Source organism: Gallus gallus, chromosome 2 (genome assembly GCF_016699485.2).
Source record: "Gallus gallus isolate bGalGal1 chromosome 2, bGalGal1.mat.broiler.GRCg7b, whole genome shotgun sequence".
NCBI classification, from domain to species: domain Eukaryota; kingdom Metazoa; phylum Chordata; class Aves; order Galliformes; family Phasianidae; genus Gallus; species Gallus gallus.
In genome coordinates, this window is record NC_052533.1 from 61,367,356 (window position 1) to 61,384,515 (window position 17,160).

Below are 17,160 nucleotides of genomic sequence, written 5' to 3' on the forward strand. Positions count from 1 at the left end.
TAAAATTATTAACAACAGCTTAGGAGAAGTAAAGGAAGCCATGACGTCTGGATGCTTGAAACTTAATAGGGTAAAACATTTAAAAAGGCACTGCATAGAACTGTCCTGTTTTGTCCAGAAAATGGACAGTGTGACGTACATTAATAGGACTCCTGTACCTCAGTGCAAACAGGAAGCACATGAATGTAAAACAAAAACAACAGTGAGGTAAAAGCTTACAGACAGAGGTATAAAACTCTTCCACTCAAATTCTATTTGATTCTCAGATGGAATTTTCAGCCAGAAGGCAAAAGTGATCCTTCTGGACAAGCTCACTGCAGGTTGGCTGGACCGCAACTGCAAAGGTAGGTCAACTCAAAAGCTAGTCTGTCTATTCTCTCCTCTGGCTCGGAGACACTTGTTATTACATCTGTGTACTTAAGTGGCTAGCCAAAATGGACCTTGACCGAGGCCTAAAAACCTAATGCCATAATAGTAATAACAACAGTAATAAATTTGATATGAGAGACTCTTATTAAAATGTCAGAGAAGCACATACACATCATGTATATAAATAATCCGCCAAAATAATTTCAGAAACATGTTTGCTCTTGCCTTTTGGTATCAAAAGCCTGACCTAAAGCCTGTAACATCAATAAACAGGCTCAGAGACTTCAAACCTGACTTTAGGGTATGGTATTTTTCCATGACTTGTGTTTTTAAGTCGTGTTCCCTCACAGTTATGGCTTCTCCTCTATGGAAGCAGCAGAACTTCAAACCTACTCCAACTAACATACTTGAAATCAGCTCACCTGAAGGCAGTTCAACAGTGTTGGTCTTTATATAATTATCTGCCTAGAAACCACAGAGTCTGCGTACGCTGTCTATTTGTTTACTTGTCCCTTGATCTAAGCAAAGGGATGCTTACTCAAATATACCCATTACTTTTTTTTTTTCTTCCAGTTTGCAAATCTCTTCTCTCCTGCAATGTTTAAACTCAGTCTTCCAATAAACAAGATGAGTCCGATTGCTTTGAAGTACCTTGGCTTTATCTGAGTGCACAAATGAAACATCTAACCGGTATAGCCACGTACGTCAGCACACCAGACACAAAGTAGTGCGAAAAACCAGGCTGCAACACTTGAATATCTTCATGCTTATTCTTCCACCCTTAAGGATGTTTTCTTGGTTAGCCAACTTTAAATCAATCTATTGTATATACAGCACTATTGAAAATCGGCACTCAAGTGTACAAGATAAACATGTGCTCCTACTGGAACATGAGATAATAAATCTGCATCCCTGTGATTACTACCGCTACCGTGAAGCTGCCTTCAATGCACAGAGCAATACAAAGCTGGGGAGCCGTGCCAAGGAAGCAAGAGGCCCTGTGCAGAGAAAGGCCAGCACTTCGGAAACACAAACAGAGCTGCGCAAGGGAGAAATGCAGGGTCACTGAAAACAGGGTCTGCCAGACATTACATATGTATACCCAGAACAAAGAGGGAAGTTTCTTCACACAAGTAGGAAGGCTTTCCTGCTCAGAATACATGTGACCCCACAGCCACAGGGAAAGTAAAAGGCTCTGAATTCACATTTACTGCAGAAGTAAAGTACTGTAAGTTTTGATGTCTCCTTCTCCTTGGTGAGTGTGCAATTCTCGTTTTTTTCCCCCCCCCCTGTTGCCTGATTATTTTTGCAAAAGCAATGAAAAAAAAAACCTTGGAATTTAATTGCTTTTAAGGCTTCTATTTCCAGTTGGATTTGGTGGGAATTGGTCTAAAGTCTCAGTACTGGAGAGGGAATGAGACCAGTCAGATAGACAGACATGATCACCACCCCACACACAACTCAGTTCCTTGGAATCCTGGCTAAAAACACCTCGGCTCTGAAGCAGAAATACTCAAGAAAGGATTTCATAATGCTTTACTTAAGAGCGATATCAGTATCATTATCTCCATTTTATGGCTGAAGCACTGACTGGTCATGACATGCTTTGAGTCACCCATCAGATAGCTTTTACTTCTGGCTTTGCCACTGTTTCCTGATTGCAAGCTAGTTCCCTACCAGTGGAATCATTCCAAACCACAGGCTGCAAGAGAAAAGGGAAGCAGGAGTCAGCATGTGGATGTCTGAACACTCTTGCAGACAGGAAGGAAAGGGAAGATTTTTACAGGTGTGAAAGAAACCAAGAAATGCAATTCTCATTCCAAAAGGCAACACCTGCCTCTAGCAGGCTCAGTGCACTTGGCGTTGTACATGCGTTCCATGAAAAGGCAGCACGGGACGAGACTAACTTCAATTAGCACACATCATAGAGGTGATTGCTTCAATTAAGAAACAAGCCAGAACAAAACCAGAAACCCAGAGAAATCTGAGCAGGGAAGACAGTAGGATCTGAACTCTAGCTTTCAGAATTGGCATCTTCCATACCTGCATCATGATCTGAGCTAAATGCTTTGTTCCAAATACCAGCAGACCTTAGCCGGGATTAACTTTCGGATCTTCCAGCTCTTCTCAAACTCCTGAGGAACCCACTCTGAGAGACCTAGAATGTTTCTGCTGAGCTTCAAACCTAGGCATGCTTAGCACTATTTGGCCAAGTCTCACAAAGGCTAAATTGTTACTCTTTTTCTTCGTTTCCTTTTCATGTGAAAAGAATACAGTAATCAGTCAGGAATCACTGAAATGATTCCTTACCTATGAAAATGATCACTGGAAAGAAATTTTCCTTTCTTATCTCTTAGGTAATTACATTTGTAGCGACAAACACTGCCTGAGATCAAAGCTGTTGCAGTATTTGGTTTGAACTGCTGTATTACCACTGTAAGTTGCAACATCACGCAGCACCAAACAAACTACCATATGGTGATGCCAGGACATAGCACTGCCATTATTTTGTGACTTACCCGATCTGGGTATCAAATTGTCTCCCCTCTGAACTACAAGAAACTACATCAAGTGGAAGGATGCTACCAGTGAAGAAGGATTTTCAAGAAGGCAGTGTTTTGATACATGAGGGTGGTTCCTCAAAGCAGTGTTCCTCTTGTTGGGTTGCAAGTGGGATCAGGTAGGCTGGATGACAGACAGCCACATGAAGCATCTTCATGGGTCAACTTAAACCATGACAGATATTTTCTACACCCAATCACTTGGGCTTTCCAGTACGATACAGGCACTGAGACTGAATTCATGTGAGTTCCAGCTACACTGGTACCATACTAGCTTTGCACAGTCACAATCAGGTGTGCTTTTTACAACATTTTGAAGTCCTGAAGGAACATTTGAAACGAAATGCCTTCACTGAGTCTTAAACGTCTCATGCCATAAGCCTTAAAATAACAACCATAATTAAATTAAGGACCATCTATGCTGCTGACATTTACTTTCCTGAAGGAATAGCTGCTTTACACATTACCTCTAGCCCTGCTCTCACCAGACACAGGCTTTGTGTTGGCATGGTGGTTTCCCTCACTGACCACGGATGAACACTGTTCTCCGCTGCTTCAAGGCTCCAGCCCTGACATGCCAGGCAGTTTTATGAGCACACACAGGTCAACAAGCAGGCTCAGGGCTTGAGTCTGTAACCAAAAAAGCTATCGTATGCCTACAGGGCACGAGCACTGGAATTCTTCCTCTGCCATTAGCAGCCCAGCAAACTGCCATCTCTCGCTCTCCTCTTTCACTTCCAGAGCAGTCACTGCAGTTAAAGCTCTTCCCACCTTTTCAAGCCATTTTTTATGCATTTAATGGGCACAGATCTGAGAACGAACTGGAAACTGCCAGTCCCAAGGAGCAACACTAGGAGCAACACTAAATCTGCAGTTCTGACTGAGTTTTCCCCTTAAGGTGGTCCTTAGGAGACAATAAATTATTAGGCAGCTCAAGTGAAAGTAGGAGCTGATTCAACGTTTAAAATCTGTGAAATGCTTGTGTGATGGTGAAAAAAAATCACCTCCACGTTGTTTTGGTTGGAGTTCATACAGAAAAGCAGCAGTATAGCTCAGTCTGAACCGAACCGGTCTTATTCACCAGTGCTACAGAGCCAGCACCCATCTCTTCAAGAGAACCAAACACATCCTTCTGGCATTAGACACACTGAGCCAGTGTTTACATACTGATCTGCTAACAAGCAGAGTTGGGAATTCCAGAACAGGAGCTTTATATTTATTACTATTTTACATTACCATCAAACGTGCCAAGTTCAGGCACTTTAAATTATGAGGGCTGCTATCGCATACTACTTTATCAGCCTTTCACACAACTGTGTTATTGAAGTATCTTGATAAGAATGTCTAAAATGTCTGCTATGCTTTAAAACAGCAAGCCCTTCCTTTTCTGTTCTGACCCAGCCATTTCAGTCAACAGAGCTCTTTCTACTCTTTCAAAACACTTTCTACTCTCCTAATGGCTGTGATCGTTCTGACTGTCTTGGTAACTGCTAGTCCCAAAAATAATACAGCACAGCTATTTATTCATGCTCATGGCTTGACACGATATTTTGAGGACTACCATCTCGTAGTATGGAATGAAACGTGGACTGCCATCTTATGACAAGAGACCTAACTATCACACCCAGCCTTCATACCCAGAACATCAATGCACCTTTAAAGTGAAGAAAATCAGGAAACTGTGCAACAAAAACAGCCAACTTGCCAAAACCAGCATACGTTTTTGCACTTGCTTTTACATTCCCAGGCCCACTAAGATCAATATATATATAGACAAGCATGTGTGTATTTGCGTATACATATCCACTCACTCGAGTGCATTTCTCAGGAAGGTGCCAGTCAGAAGAAGAGCAGTCAGGTGTGTAAAAAGCCATTTCTGCTACACTGAGCAAAACCAGTTCTACTTTTCATCATTTTTGAAGATGGGCTTTTTTTCTTTTTTTGGTTAATTGTTTCATTTTAAAGAGCTCAAAATAGTTCTGGTATTAACTCCTGAAACATGACTTCTGTAAGCGCAGTCAATGCCTTTGAAGCAGTATTTGACTACAAACTTACCTAAGACCACAAACTTAACCTATGTAAGTTGTGATAGTTACCATTGAATTGAACATTAGAAGTCTTTATTATAAAGGCTACCTATCCCTGCACTCATTTCACGCTGCAGGAATTCCACTTGGGAAGCACAAAGAAGGGAGACGTGGAGCAGAAAATGCATAGCTAATGAGCAAGGTTTCACAACCTAATTTAACCTGCCAATCCACTTTTCTGCCACTCTCGCACACATGAATAGGATGAAAAGCAGAGGGCTCAGGTTCTTTACACTGTTATTCAATTCCACCATCTCTTACCATCCACCTGAGCACTCCTCAGCAGCCCTCTCTCTCCCTTGGAGCTCCAGACGACCACCTCCGGAGGCAGGAAAACTGTTCCCTTGAAACAAGATGAATGGGAGCTGCTGACATTAGCAGCATGAGCTGTTCGGAAGGCAAGGAGGCTACAGGCAGTTGGCTGTTGAGGATCTTCCCTAGTGCCATGCACACTTATTGCACTCCCAGCAAGTTACCCAAAGCCAAGTGATTCTTGAGAGCACAGATAATAACACTGCAGGACACACCTGTGCTGCACAGCCACACGACACAGGCTCAGTCAGGGGACTGTGCTGAGAGAGCTCAGCCATCTACAGGGTATGCTGAAGGGCAAGGCTGTGCAGACACACTCGTTTGACTCTCACCAGCAGAAAACCAGTGGCAGGCAGCACCCTGCTCAGCCTAATTAGCATAATCAGGGAAAATGTAAGGGGAGAACCAGTGCTAATTAGCCTGAGCAAAGCACCTTGTCAGCTTGGGAATCTCTGCACATGGCTCTGATGCACAACTCAACGCATCTGCTGTGACTGAGCCTTTGCGCTGCCTGCAGTCAGCAGTGATTTCACTGCGGCCAAGGACCACGCGCTGCAGAGGCAACGTGTCTCATCTCATCACCTGAGAGTGGAGCGGGCCAAGTCCTCTTCTTAAAGCTGCTTCTTTGAAGGGAGAAGGTACAGGGGTCCTGCAGATCGATGTACACACCCCTCACATTGCATGCACTTAGGTATCTAGCTCAACAGTCTTCCTTTGTGTAATCTTTTTTTGAGAGAAGGGGATCCTATTCTGTCTGTCATGCATTTGGTCTTTTAGATTTCATTCTATGGCATTATAGGTACTCAGGAGGGAAAGAACACAGTGCTAACAATACTTTCACTAATTTGCTGTTCCTTCCACACCTCAAAATACTCTCCAGATGGAAAGAGTCGATTCGTACGAAGGAAAGCATAAGGCTGACTGAAGAAAAGTGATAATTACATTAGAATAATAATAACAACAACAAAACCTGCAGCTAATGAAGACTGCCTGCTTCACTTAATTTAAGAAGGGGCTTCACCCTATGAGGAAGACAGAAAGCTCTGTGGCTCACTCACCCCTCCTATGCATGCCATCAGAATGCTCACTGTGCCAAACCCCTTCAGCTGAACTGGTTGGACTGGTCAGTGACAGCGACAGAAAGAAGTGCTTGTGCTCCTATCTCCTGGATCGTTCTGCAGGCTGCTCTCCGGGCTGAATAAAGATAGCTATAGGAACTCATTAATGGAGCAAGGAAAGGAAAGAGAAGCCGGGTGATTCTCACGGAGGATCTCACACACACGTATCAGCTGGCACAGCCTGAATGACAAAGGGACATTATTTCACTTTTTTTTTTTTTTTCTCCCAATGAGAAGCTGATTCTTTAACAAAGTTGCTTACAGTGCATGGCTTTACAAGAAAACAAACAACACTCCTTGCAAAAAATCTAAGCTAGACCCCAAACAGGTTAAGGCAAACATGAGAAGCGTCGGCTCCTCCAGCACTTCTACCACTCTCTCTGGAGCGTCAAACTGGCTTTTACTTCACTGGAGGCTTGTGCTACCTGAACTTTCTTTTTTGGACCCGTGAGCACAGAATGCTACGTCAGGTTGTTGAGAAGAGAGGTTTTATTTGCCATCAAGACGAGCTACTGCCGGATGAAGGCTTAAGGCACGGTTTGCCCCCTGCCCCCAGTGCGAGGAATCCCTGCGGTGCTGCTCACAAGTGCCTGCTCGTCAAGGAAGCCAAACCCTATCTGTCCCAGCTTCCTTCAAGCTGTCGCAGCTTTTGCCGTGCTTTAGCAGGATCTACTGCCCTCCAGAAGCTGGAAGTGAGACAAAGAGGGTTTACAAACCATCGGTCCAATTCTGATTGAAGGTTACTGGCTACAGAAACCCACAAATAATCTTCCTCTCCTCATCTAACACAACCTCACTGCCCAAACAGATTTCCTCTATCACTGCTGAGCGCAATGAACTGGATTTGCCGTAGTGGGAAGTGTTTCTCCATTATTTAAAGAGCCGCTGGGAGAATCTGTGAGAAATAAATGAGAGACTGCAGTGCCTCAGGTTTCATTAGCCTATCCCTCGATCTGACACCCCAACAGGAAAAGAGGTTTGCAGTGATCCCGGTAACTTGTTTCTTTATCTTCTTCCTCTTGACCTCTGTGCCATCAGGTGCCTCTGAAACATTCATCACTATCCGTGGCTGGAAACACCGACGCTGATTAACAACCAGGAACATAAAGCTCACTGGGAAGGAACACAGATAGCATCAATGCTGCCAGTTTCTCTACGACTACCTAATACACCTCCCCAGCATATGTATCCTAGGTCAACATGCCTGGCAGGCTGCAAACAAACCTGGAATAAAAATGAATGAACAAGCTGTTCCGAACAGTGTTCTCCTATGAGGGTAGCAGGGCTCACCATCCCTTTAAACTAACCTACTGGTTACAGCAGCCCCTCCTTCTGAACGCACACTCTAAACAGTAAAGGGAATAAAACTTCCCTTCTAGGAGAGCTTAATTTGTACTCTCATCCTGCTGCTGCCGTCACCACTATTAGCACCAAGAGTAGCATCAGCAGGCTACCAGATACCAGTGGGGCCATCGTGGGCACACAGAACCAGCTCACCAACACAGCAGCACAGAAAAAGCAAAAGAGTAATGAAAGTGATATTCTAACAGCCATGGGACACCTGTGTTTTGGCCAGACCCACCCCTGCAAATACCAGAGCACCTTCCATGCCATGCTATCATCTGCAAAGCTGGGCTTTGCTCCCAATGCTTGCCTCTGGTTTACACCAAAGCCCCTCACATCAGGGAGCGCTTCCAGCAAGGACCTGAGGCCTCTCTAGCTAACAGCACCAAGTCAAAAAGAAGAATGACTGCAAGGAACATTGTTGAACTATAGAGATGCTTCTTCCTTGCAGAGCACAGGGCAGCACCCTGGCACTGTAATCATGAACAGATGCATTCACCTGCCTTCCTTGCTTCACTTACTCGCTCCAGTGCGCTACGACTGCCTGGACTTCCCTAACGGCAAATCATGAAACCAAGCTGACAGCAAAAAGCTGGGGCAGCAGCTCAAGCGACTGCCAAAGAGAAATCTGTTTGCTCAGGCAAAAGCTGTTCTCAGTCCAAACATGGGAGTCATAATCTTACAGCCATTTGCTTGGAAGACAATGAAGGGAAGGCGTAGCAGGCTGGGAAACTGCAGCTCGCCACAGCGCAAGAAGAGAATGATCTTTGTGCCCAGATTTCCTCGCTCTGCAGGGTAAGTTTTACTGAGCTGACAACCGGTAGCAACACGTAGTGGCCCCAGGCACCATGCCTGCCTATCAAAGACTTGGATTTTAGCCCTGGAGAAATTATAACGTCTCTCAGCTCTCTGGAAGCTCTACCGACCAAGAAGGCCAGTGAGTGACGACTGGCCTAACTAATGATTAGTTTAATACATGGATTGCATACTGCACGTGATAAACGTAGGGGTGCCTGGGGTGCAGGAAGAACAAAGGGGACATAAGCAGGAGGACCCCTTGAATGTGACTGGCACAGCATGTCTACTGGTTACAAAAGGCAACTAACTGAGGCTGTTACAACTGCACAGTGCTGCTGCGGCTGGGGCTGACACACCAATGGAAAGGATGGAGCCAGCAGATCAGCAACGGAGGTGAGGGAACGGAAAGCTCGGCGATTTGAGTTGAAAAAGACATAAGGACAGGTGAGTGCATGGACATGGATAAAGAGGCACCTGATCTCAAGGTGGTCCCTGAGCGCTCATGTCTGAGGGCACTGCCACTCTGCATTCTTCTATGGGGCTGAGGCCACCCGAGCACCTCTCCGCTGAGTGGCATGGGGGCCCAGTCCCAGCCCACATGTGCTCCTTGTGCTGCACTCAGAAGGTCTTCTGCAACACCCATTGTAATCCAGCTTTCATCTGTTAAAATAAGCTGCCAAACCTAAGGCTGGAGTTATGGTCAGAGGCTTTTCTTTGTTGCAGCACTGCAAGAAACCCAAACCTTTCCAACTTCCTCTCCCAAATGTCAACCTTGGGCCGCTCTGGTCCGTCCATCGGAAGCATGTGATGTGAAATAGAAGCCAGGAAATAAGACTTTCTGAATAAACATTTATTTGGTGAGAAATACTTCTGATTTTTGGCAGACAAATGTCAGAAACCTGAAGCCCTATGTATAGCACGCCTACAGAATGCAATTTCTATTTAAAGGGAAGCTGCAGCTGTCTGTAGCTCTTAATGAAGAATAATGCCTGGGAATAAATTACTGCTGTTCGGAAAGACATTTCTCCAATGACAGTGATACTCCCTCTTCTCCCTCCCCCTGTGAATATGGAGCAGCAGGCACTGGGCAGTTGTTGGGAAGAATGGACACATACAACTCCCTCTCTTTCGTCAACAGCTTGGTGATTTCCATGGAAAACTATGAGGTGCTTTAGCACACAGCTACAAAAGCAAATGCGTTCAGAGAGAGACACGAAGGCAGTATATGACACAACTTCACTTCTGCAAGGTGCATGCTGCTCATCACGGTCCCCATGCAGCAGTTTCAACCGTGCTGCGGACTCAGCATTGTGACAGCACTCTCAACACAGCACTGCCAACCCCAATGGCTCTGGGTTTCCCCGCAGAGGGGCTGCCACGCCGGCAGCCTGGGCAGGAGGAGCAGGTGATGCTCGAGGGAAAGGGTGCGCCCGGGCTGCCGTGCCCTCAGCAGTGGCTCAGGAAGCAGAGCTGACATCAGCCCCAGGAGCTGCTCCCTCCCGGCCCAGCCAGCGTGCCAGGAAAAACAGCAGTGAGGGCTGCCAGGGGAGCAGTGTGAGTGAAAGAGGAAAGCAAGGAGCTGGGAAGGCTAAGAACGGGGCTGGGGCTGAACGCAGCCCCGGAGATGCCCTCCCACAGGCAGCTCCCCACCGAAGTCATGCACTGGGAGGCTGCAGGAGAAAGGCACGGGGCTGTTTACTACCCTGTCAGCTGCAGTTGGCCCACAATAACAGCTCGCGATATGAGATCGGCTGAAGACACAAGTGTTGGTTATTGACCCATACTGGGTTTAGAGATTAATTTTCCGTTTCCCACTCTCTGTGCCAGAGGTTTCAGCACAAGTGCAAAAAAACAAAAAAACAAAACAAAACCAACCAAAAAACCACCACATGTGAAGAAAAGCCCAGGAGTGAGGAACGTGCAGAGTTTATTCATTGCTCCTGTCGGAACTGTGCTTGTGTGGCTAGCAGTCCAAAAAAGATGTGGTGTAAGTTTTTAGGACGGAAAAAAAACTCAGAGTACCTGCACTTCACCAGAGAACTACAAAACCTTATGCTGGAACTCACTGCAATAGCAAAGCAGTCTCACCTTCCCCTGCCTTGCTCCCTAGCTAGGAGAAATAGCAGTCCTCCTTAAGAAACCCTCCTGACATCTCTCCTTCCCCCCCGCAGAAGCAGAATATGGACTTGATTTGTATAAGCTCTGCTATTCCAGAACTTCACTTCATCCAGATGAGGAAGGCAGGAGAGAGGAAGTGAGAATGTGGTGCTGTTTAGTAAACAGGCTGTTTCTAGGTGGATCCGGGACGCTGGTCCCAGCTTACTGCCCACCCCCCCCGCAGTGAAGTCTGCTTCGGTGGCAGGAGGAGGAGGCGGAAGGGATGAGAGCAGCGGGGAGGGTCTGTGCTTTCCCTGCGTCTTAACGTGACGACACCCTGCAAACACTCGGGCTTTTAAGGAAAATCACTGTGCCCAGGCATTTCCTTTCAGCACAAAGGGCAGCAGTGCCACCCCTCCTGGCTCAAGGTACTTCTGTCTGCTCGAGAGGCTAATGCTGGAAGGAGAGGAGCCCGGCTGATGCCTCCTTGCCACCATGCTGTCCTCTGGGCAAAGCAAGGTGACAAAATGCACTCACAGGGAACTCCTGAAGAGTTCTCCATTGCCCAGAGCGACCCCCTCCAAACATCCATTCTGAATGCCAGGCTGAGAGCCATTCTCAAGAGCACTCTATACTATCTGTACCTGGGGAGAAGCGTGCTACTTCTTCTTCACAAGCCAGGGCCTCATGAGTGTAATTCAGGGTTTCGGCACCTCAGCAGCAGGCCACAGCACTACACTTACAGTGGGCTTATTTTAAACCGCTGCGGACACGGCAGAATGCAATAATCACACCACTAGCATCTCGCATAGACACTCCATCCTCTGCAGTGGTTGACGGTTCCCACCCTCCTCATGAAGCTTATCTGGCTGATCTCAGACACCCAGACGGTCTGTATAGCACCCAGGGAATGCTCTCCTCACACGCGGTGCTGCTGCTGCTGCAATCGGCAGAGATGATTGAGACATCCTGAGGAAACACCTCCCGCTATCCCAACAGCTTCACATGCTAGAGCAGTTTATTATCATCATTATTATTCTTTAAGGCTGCTCCCCTCTGCTCTAGGACGTCAGTCTGCAAAGTAAGCCCTTGTGGTTTCAAAGAAGTCTTTCAAAGTGTGGGAATAAGCTGATATGGCTACATCTGCTTGGATACGCAGACAGTGAGAAGCTCCAGGTCTCAGAGGTCCCTTATTCATCTTAATGAGTTATTAACTCAGCTACTAGTTACCAACAATTCCAAACGTTTGCCTTGTTAACTATTTCACTGTTGATCAAGGCACGCAGGAAAGGGGAAAGATGACAAAGATTTCTCTGTGTCTCCTGTAACGTTTGTTTTGCAAGTAGCCCTTTGGAAAGCAGCACCACTTAGGTCCTGGGTCAGTCTGCTCCCAAAGCCCGCAACCCAAAGACATAAGCCAGCCAAAGGAGGGCATCTGACTTCCAGGGAGCTAGAAGGGATGCACAGGAGTCAGAAAAAAAGGGTTGTATTTACTAAATTTAAGGAAGGCACAACAACTAGTTTACTCAAACTGTTAAACTCTGCAGCTGTGTTATCATCACTGGCATCCTGAAGGACTACTCAATAATGGTTCAAACATCAACTCAACTAACTTTGAAATTTTCAAGGTTTCTTAAGATCAAAACAAGGATTACTCTCAGCCTTGGTAGGCAGAGAATTCTTGTTTCCTCTGCTTTTCAGGATGTTTACATCTGATATGCACATTGCCCACTTCAACCCAGAAACACAGTGAGCTTCACAAGAAAAACAATGAGCACATAAATATTTATGCCTTCTCTTTAGCCTTCCCTCATGGGAAGGGTCTCTTTTAGTAAAGGCTGAAGGACCAGAGTCTTAATTATGTGACTGTTTTCTCTCTGAAGGTATGCTACTCCAATTCCCATGAACACGAATTTCCAAGAGGAACATTTGTATAGAAGTGTACAGTACTCAATTTAATACAGCAAACTGATCAAAGGAACAGAAATTTGGAATACCGGATGCAAATAACCTCTAATTTGGAAGCAGTCAAATGACTTCAATCACTGTATGACCATGTATAAAATTAATGAATCTGAACAGTATGTTGAACTGTTATCCGTAATATTTTTCATTCTTGCTAGGCCACGCTATCACAGGGCCTTCAAAAGCAGGCTTACACATTTAGCTAAAAAAACAATAATGATGCATTAAATAATTGTAACGGTCCAAGGGAAAGAAACCCAACATCATTCCTCAGTTATCACCATTCTGCCCTTGAAGTCATTAAAAAAAAAAAAAAAAAAACGAAGTAGAAGAAGAGAGTGGGAGGGAGAGAAATTAGAAGTCTGGTTTTGCAGCCTAACCCCCAGACAACTGCCCTTTGGTTTCAGCACAGCAAAAAGATGCTCAGTACATCCCAGGTACTGGAGCAAATGCTACAACGCAAATACTCCCACACAGAAAACACATTACAAATACACATTATTGCTGCTAGGAACTCACAACATTCACTATGTTCTTCTCCAGGGAACTCTGGATTATCCTTTAGCATGAAGATTTTTCAGAAGCTGTTGGGTTGCTCACAGGTCCTCAATGGCTTTCCTCTTTCAAATAAGGTGAGATAGAGCTGTAAAAGATAAGGAAAACAAACTGAGAAAGGAAAACAAGGAATAAAAGGAGGAAAAGCCATACAGCTCTTCAACAAATGCACAATCAATTCATACATTTCCTTGAAGTAAATGCATTTTTAATGGGCTCCAAAGATGAAGATTCCAGTGTAGTGTGTATGTCAAATGCTGATCTAGAATAGTAAGAGTCATTTGCTCTGCACTTCTTATTACCAACAATTAAAACCCAGTTCAGAGTTGCTGAAGCATAATAAAACTGTTCTTGGATAATTCAATTGCTATAACAAGTGGGGAAAAGCCCCCCCTACAAAACAGCTACTTTGGGTAGTTTTGAATAGTGTCTGCAAGTAAAGCCCAGGACGTGCAAGAAGATCCACACAGGAATATTTTTCTTTCCAATGAACTTCTCTCAAGGAGCAAGAGCACCTATCTATTTCTGCAGTTATCTGCAATACTGCAACAGAGAGGTACTGAAACCAAAAATATACATACACACAATTGCTACTCTTCAGTGGGAAGTATTTTTACACACCTGAGATTTTTAATATTGTGCCTTTCTTTCATATTTATTTGTTTGAAAGTATTTTTCTGTAAGCTATCTCTTAATTTTTACTTTTATTTTTACCAGCTATGTACTAGATGCCAGAGCCTTTTTACAGGGCTCTGGGTAACCCATTGTGCTACCTTTTTAATGGAACTCCACAATCAATATTTAATGCAGAGTGTATTTCCACAGAGCCCAAATTTATCCTTTACTTTCTTCAGTTGGGTTCCCATGGGCTACCTATGCTTCTCAAATTCTTGGTGTCCTGTCCTGCCACAAACTCTTCCTCTTTCTTTGACATAAGCCTCCTCAAACATTTCGTATGTTATTTCAGGATTCACATACATAGAATCCACCCTATTAGGACTGCAGTGGAATCCGTGTACATATGTGTGCAAAAGAAAGATGTACACCTGAGACAGTCCAAACTCTCTTTACGTTCAGTGGAGAACAGTAGGCAACCTAGAGAATAATTAATGTGACCTATCTTAAACATCTGCTTGAGGACAGAATGAATCATTCTCCAGAAAGGTCTACTTCTCTCCCTCCATAAAGTAAGTCTAGACACTTAGCTCAGATTGGATGACCACAGATGAATGCAGATGAATCTCACCCTATGTGAAGGCAGGAAACAAGTCAGACAGACAGACAAGAGCATTCATGGGTGAAGAGTAAAGGGAAGACAACGCAATGGTAGTAGGTGAGGGAAACACTCAAAGTTACAGCCCACAGATAGCCATTTTTAGTTTAACAACAAAACCCTCCAAAACCCAAACCAACAATTGTCCAACTGATCCAGACAGTTTTGGTGTAAGACTACCACAATCCACTGGCTGAGGTGAAGTCCTCAAAAAGCAGTGCTCACAAATGTTTGCTACCTCTTCCATATGGTTGTGACTCTCCACTGCACACTGGCAATGATGATGATGACAAGTCTTAGTTGCACACATCTCCCTGATGGATTGGCAATGCAATATACCTGTTACAAAAGCCTTCCCCATTAAGAAACCCTGACCTAGAAGTACAGCTCCTCAGTGACTCAGGCACTGCAACCTCAAGATCCTTTAGATACCCAAGCCTATACCCACATATCTCTCGTCACTCAACATTTTGGTGAATGTGAACATGGATTGCAAAGAACTACCAGAAAATATATAGCATTTCAGCAAAAATTAGGCGGCTTGCAACTATTTTTAATATGAGCAGAGATTTTGATTCCAGGCATATCTTGTCACCCATACCAAATCCTGCTTGCATCTATTCCTTTGTGTCACCCTCTAGAGTAAGCTACCCCTAACACTGCGCTGAAACTCACTTTGGTCAGCAAATGTCTTTCCACTAACTTCAATAGGCTGGATGAGGATTTTGATTCCAAGTTAAACAAGGCCATGATTGCCTATACAAAAACTCAAATCATGGAAATAAAAGCCCTGCATGCTAAATATGCAGTTATCTTGCTACCAGTTTGCAGTTTGTGTTGCAGGCTCCTTCCAGCATGAGGACACCAGAACAAGTCAACAAGAAGCACCTGTCATCATCATGCGTTGGCAATCTGTAGCAGCTATCCTTGCACGTGCACTCATTTCATGGGAAAGATGGCATGAAGCAAGGCAACCAACCCCTAAGGGGAAGAAAGGTAAGAGAGCTGGTATTTACCACAGAGTACATATATATGCACCATGTACACAGCCAGCCATTAGGGCGCAGATGATACACTGGAAATTCGTAAGTTAGTTTCATCTGCAGCAACGTGCTCAACCTTACCCTTTAGCACTTGTTTCTGCAACAGGCAAGTTGCAAGTTGCCCATAAATGTTCCCAGCCATTTTTATGCTTAAGATTTAAAGACAGCATAGCACCGACTTCAAGACATGCAAGGAGACTCTCTGCTTCTTGAAGCACACTTCTCTCCTGTAGAGCAGAGCACTCATGCTCTAACCAGGACAACCTTTTTGCTACGCAGTATCTGGCAGTTTGCTCTCTGTGGAGAAGGGGAATGAGTTCTAGCTCTGAGAGACCATCAAGGAAGGCAGTGGGCTCCATCAGGCAGATATCTCATCCTCTGTTCCAGAACAAACAGCTTCCATTCGCCCTTGTCTACATTTGGGGCAATTATTCTGCAAGTGTGGAGAATACAGACACAAGTACAATGTGGCTCTGGTTTGTAGCACCAACAGGATTTCAACCACACTTTGCCATCAAAGTTTCAAGGAGGTCAATAAATCGTTATCAAATATACAAAATATATATATGTGTTGGCTGAATCTTATTCATACGGTTCATAACCACATTACAGATATGATTACTGAGCACACTTCTGCTATTAGCAGGAACCAGGTTGCACAAGGAGCCTGGTTTTCATGGTCCCACAGCATTCTGGTTATTCAAATGTAGCAGCATACCCTGCCTTTGAGCCCCAAGAAGGACACTGAATTGACAAATCAGAAGTGAAATGGAGATGAACAAACCTCAAATCTAAGCATGAGGAAATACTTTGGGGGAGTATTTAGGTACTAAAATCGGACCCCAGGGCAATGAACAAGAAAGAACCACAGTACAGGCAAGCAATTGCAAATTGGCCAAACCAAGAAGCAGAAAGCAGCTCTGTGCAATACACCGCATTTATTCCAACAGAAGGTCACGCTCTCCACCTCGCTTTGAAGAGGAGGCGGTGAGAGATCACCATTTCTCCAGTCCTTTCCTGTAGGTTTTTAATTGTTGTTTCTTGCACTCCTGCCTCGGATAATTTGGTTTTCCTAATTCACAAATCAGCGTAAGGTAATAGAACTGTTTAAGAGACGGCAGCATTGTTCCTGTCTGAGTTGTTCTGCTGTTTGCTATTATCCCACAGCTAATCCTTCAACTCCAATAAAACCGTAATTCATTTTCTCCCTTATTCTCCTGTGCATGGAACAGTTGCAGACAAGTTCAGTCCTGCCCTGCCGCAAATGGGAAAGGCGAGGCTGGATCTTCCTGGAGTGTATGCGATTTCAATTACCCAACGTGCATATCATCTACCATGGGAGGAAACAACTTCTAAAGGATTGTCAACAGGTCTAGCTGAGTTTATGCACACAGAAAAAGAAAAAAAAAATAATGGAGAAGGGAATAAAACAAACTACTGTTCAGATTTCAAGTTACTAAAGGCTTCTCCGCATCAGTCATGCCAAACTTTACCCATCTGAGAATCTGCTGACATTTTGTGTAGTGTACAAAGGCTGCTTCTCATAGGGCTGAGTCATCTTTACATTAACTGTTCTGCGAGTGTAAAAAGCCTTGAATTACAATTCAAGCCTATTTCAAGGTTTACAGCAAAGCCCTT

The 17,160-nt window shown here is 44.7% G+C and overlaps 1 protein-coding gene and 1 long non-coding RNA gene across 10 annotated transcripts in view; one reads left to right on the forward strand and one right to left on the reverse strand.

Annotated features, from left to right (window-relative positions):
• LOC121106455 (ataxin 1) overlaps positions 1-17,160 on the reverse strand; it is a 206,756-nt gene that overhangs the window by 72,710 nt on the left and 116,886 nt on the right. For all 9 annotated transcript variants that reach the window (XM_015275966.4, XM_015275961.4, XM_015275965.4 and 6 more), the window contains one exon: positions 13,171-13,294. The gene's annotated coding sequence lies outside the window, so the exon portion shown is untranslated. The remainder of the gene's footprint in view (positions 1-13,170; positions 13,295-17,160) is intronic.
• On the forward strand, positions 518-12,990 carry LOC124418243. Its single transcript, XR_006937208.1, has 2 exons — positions 518-1,624; positions 6,210-12,990. It is a non-coding gene; the product is annotated as an uncharacterized LOC124418243 (long non-coding RNA).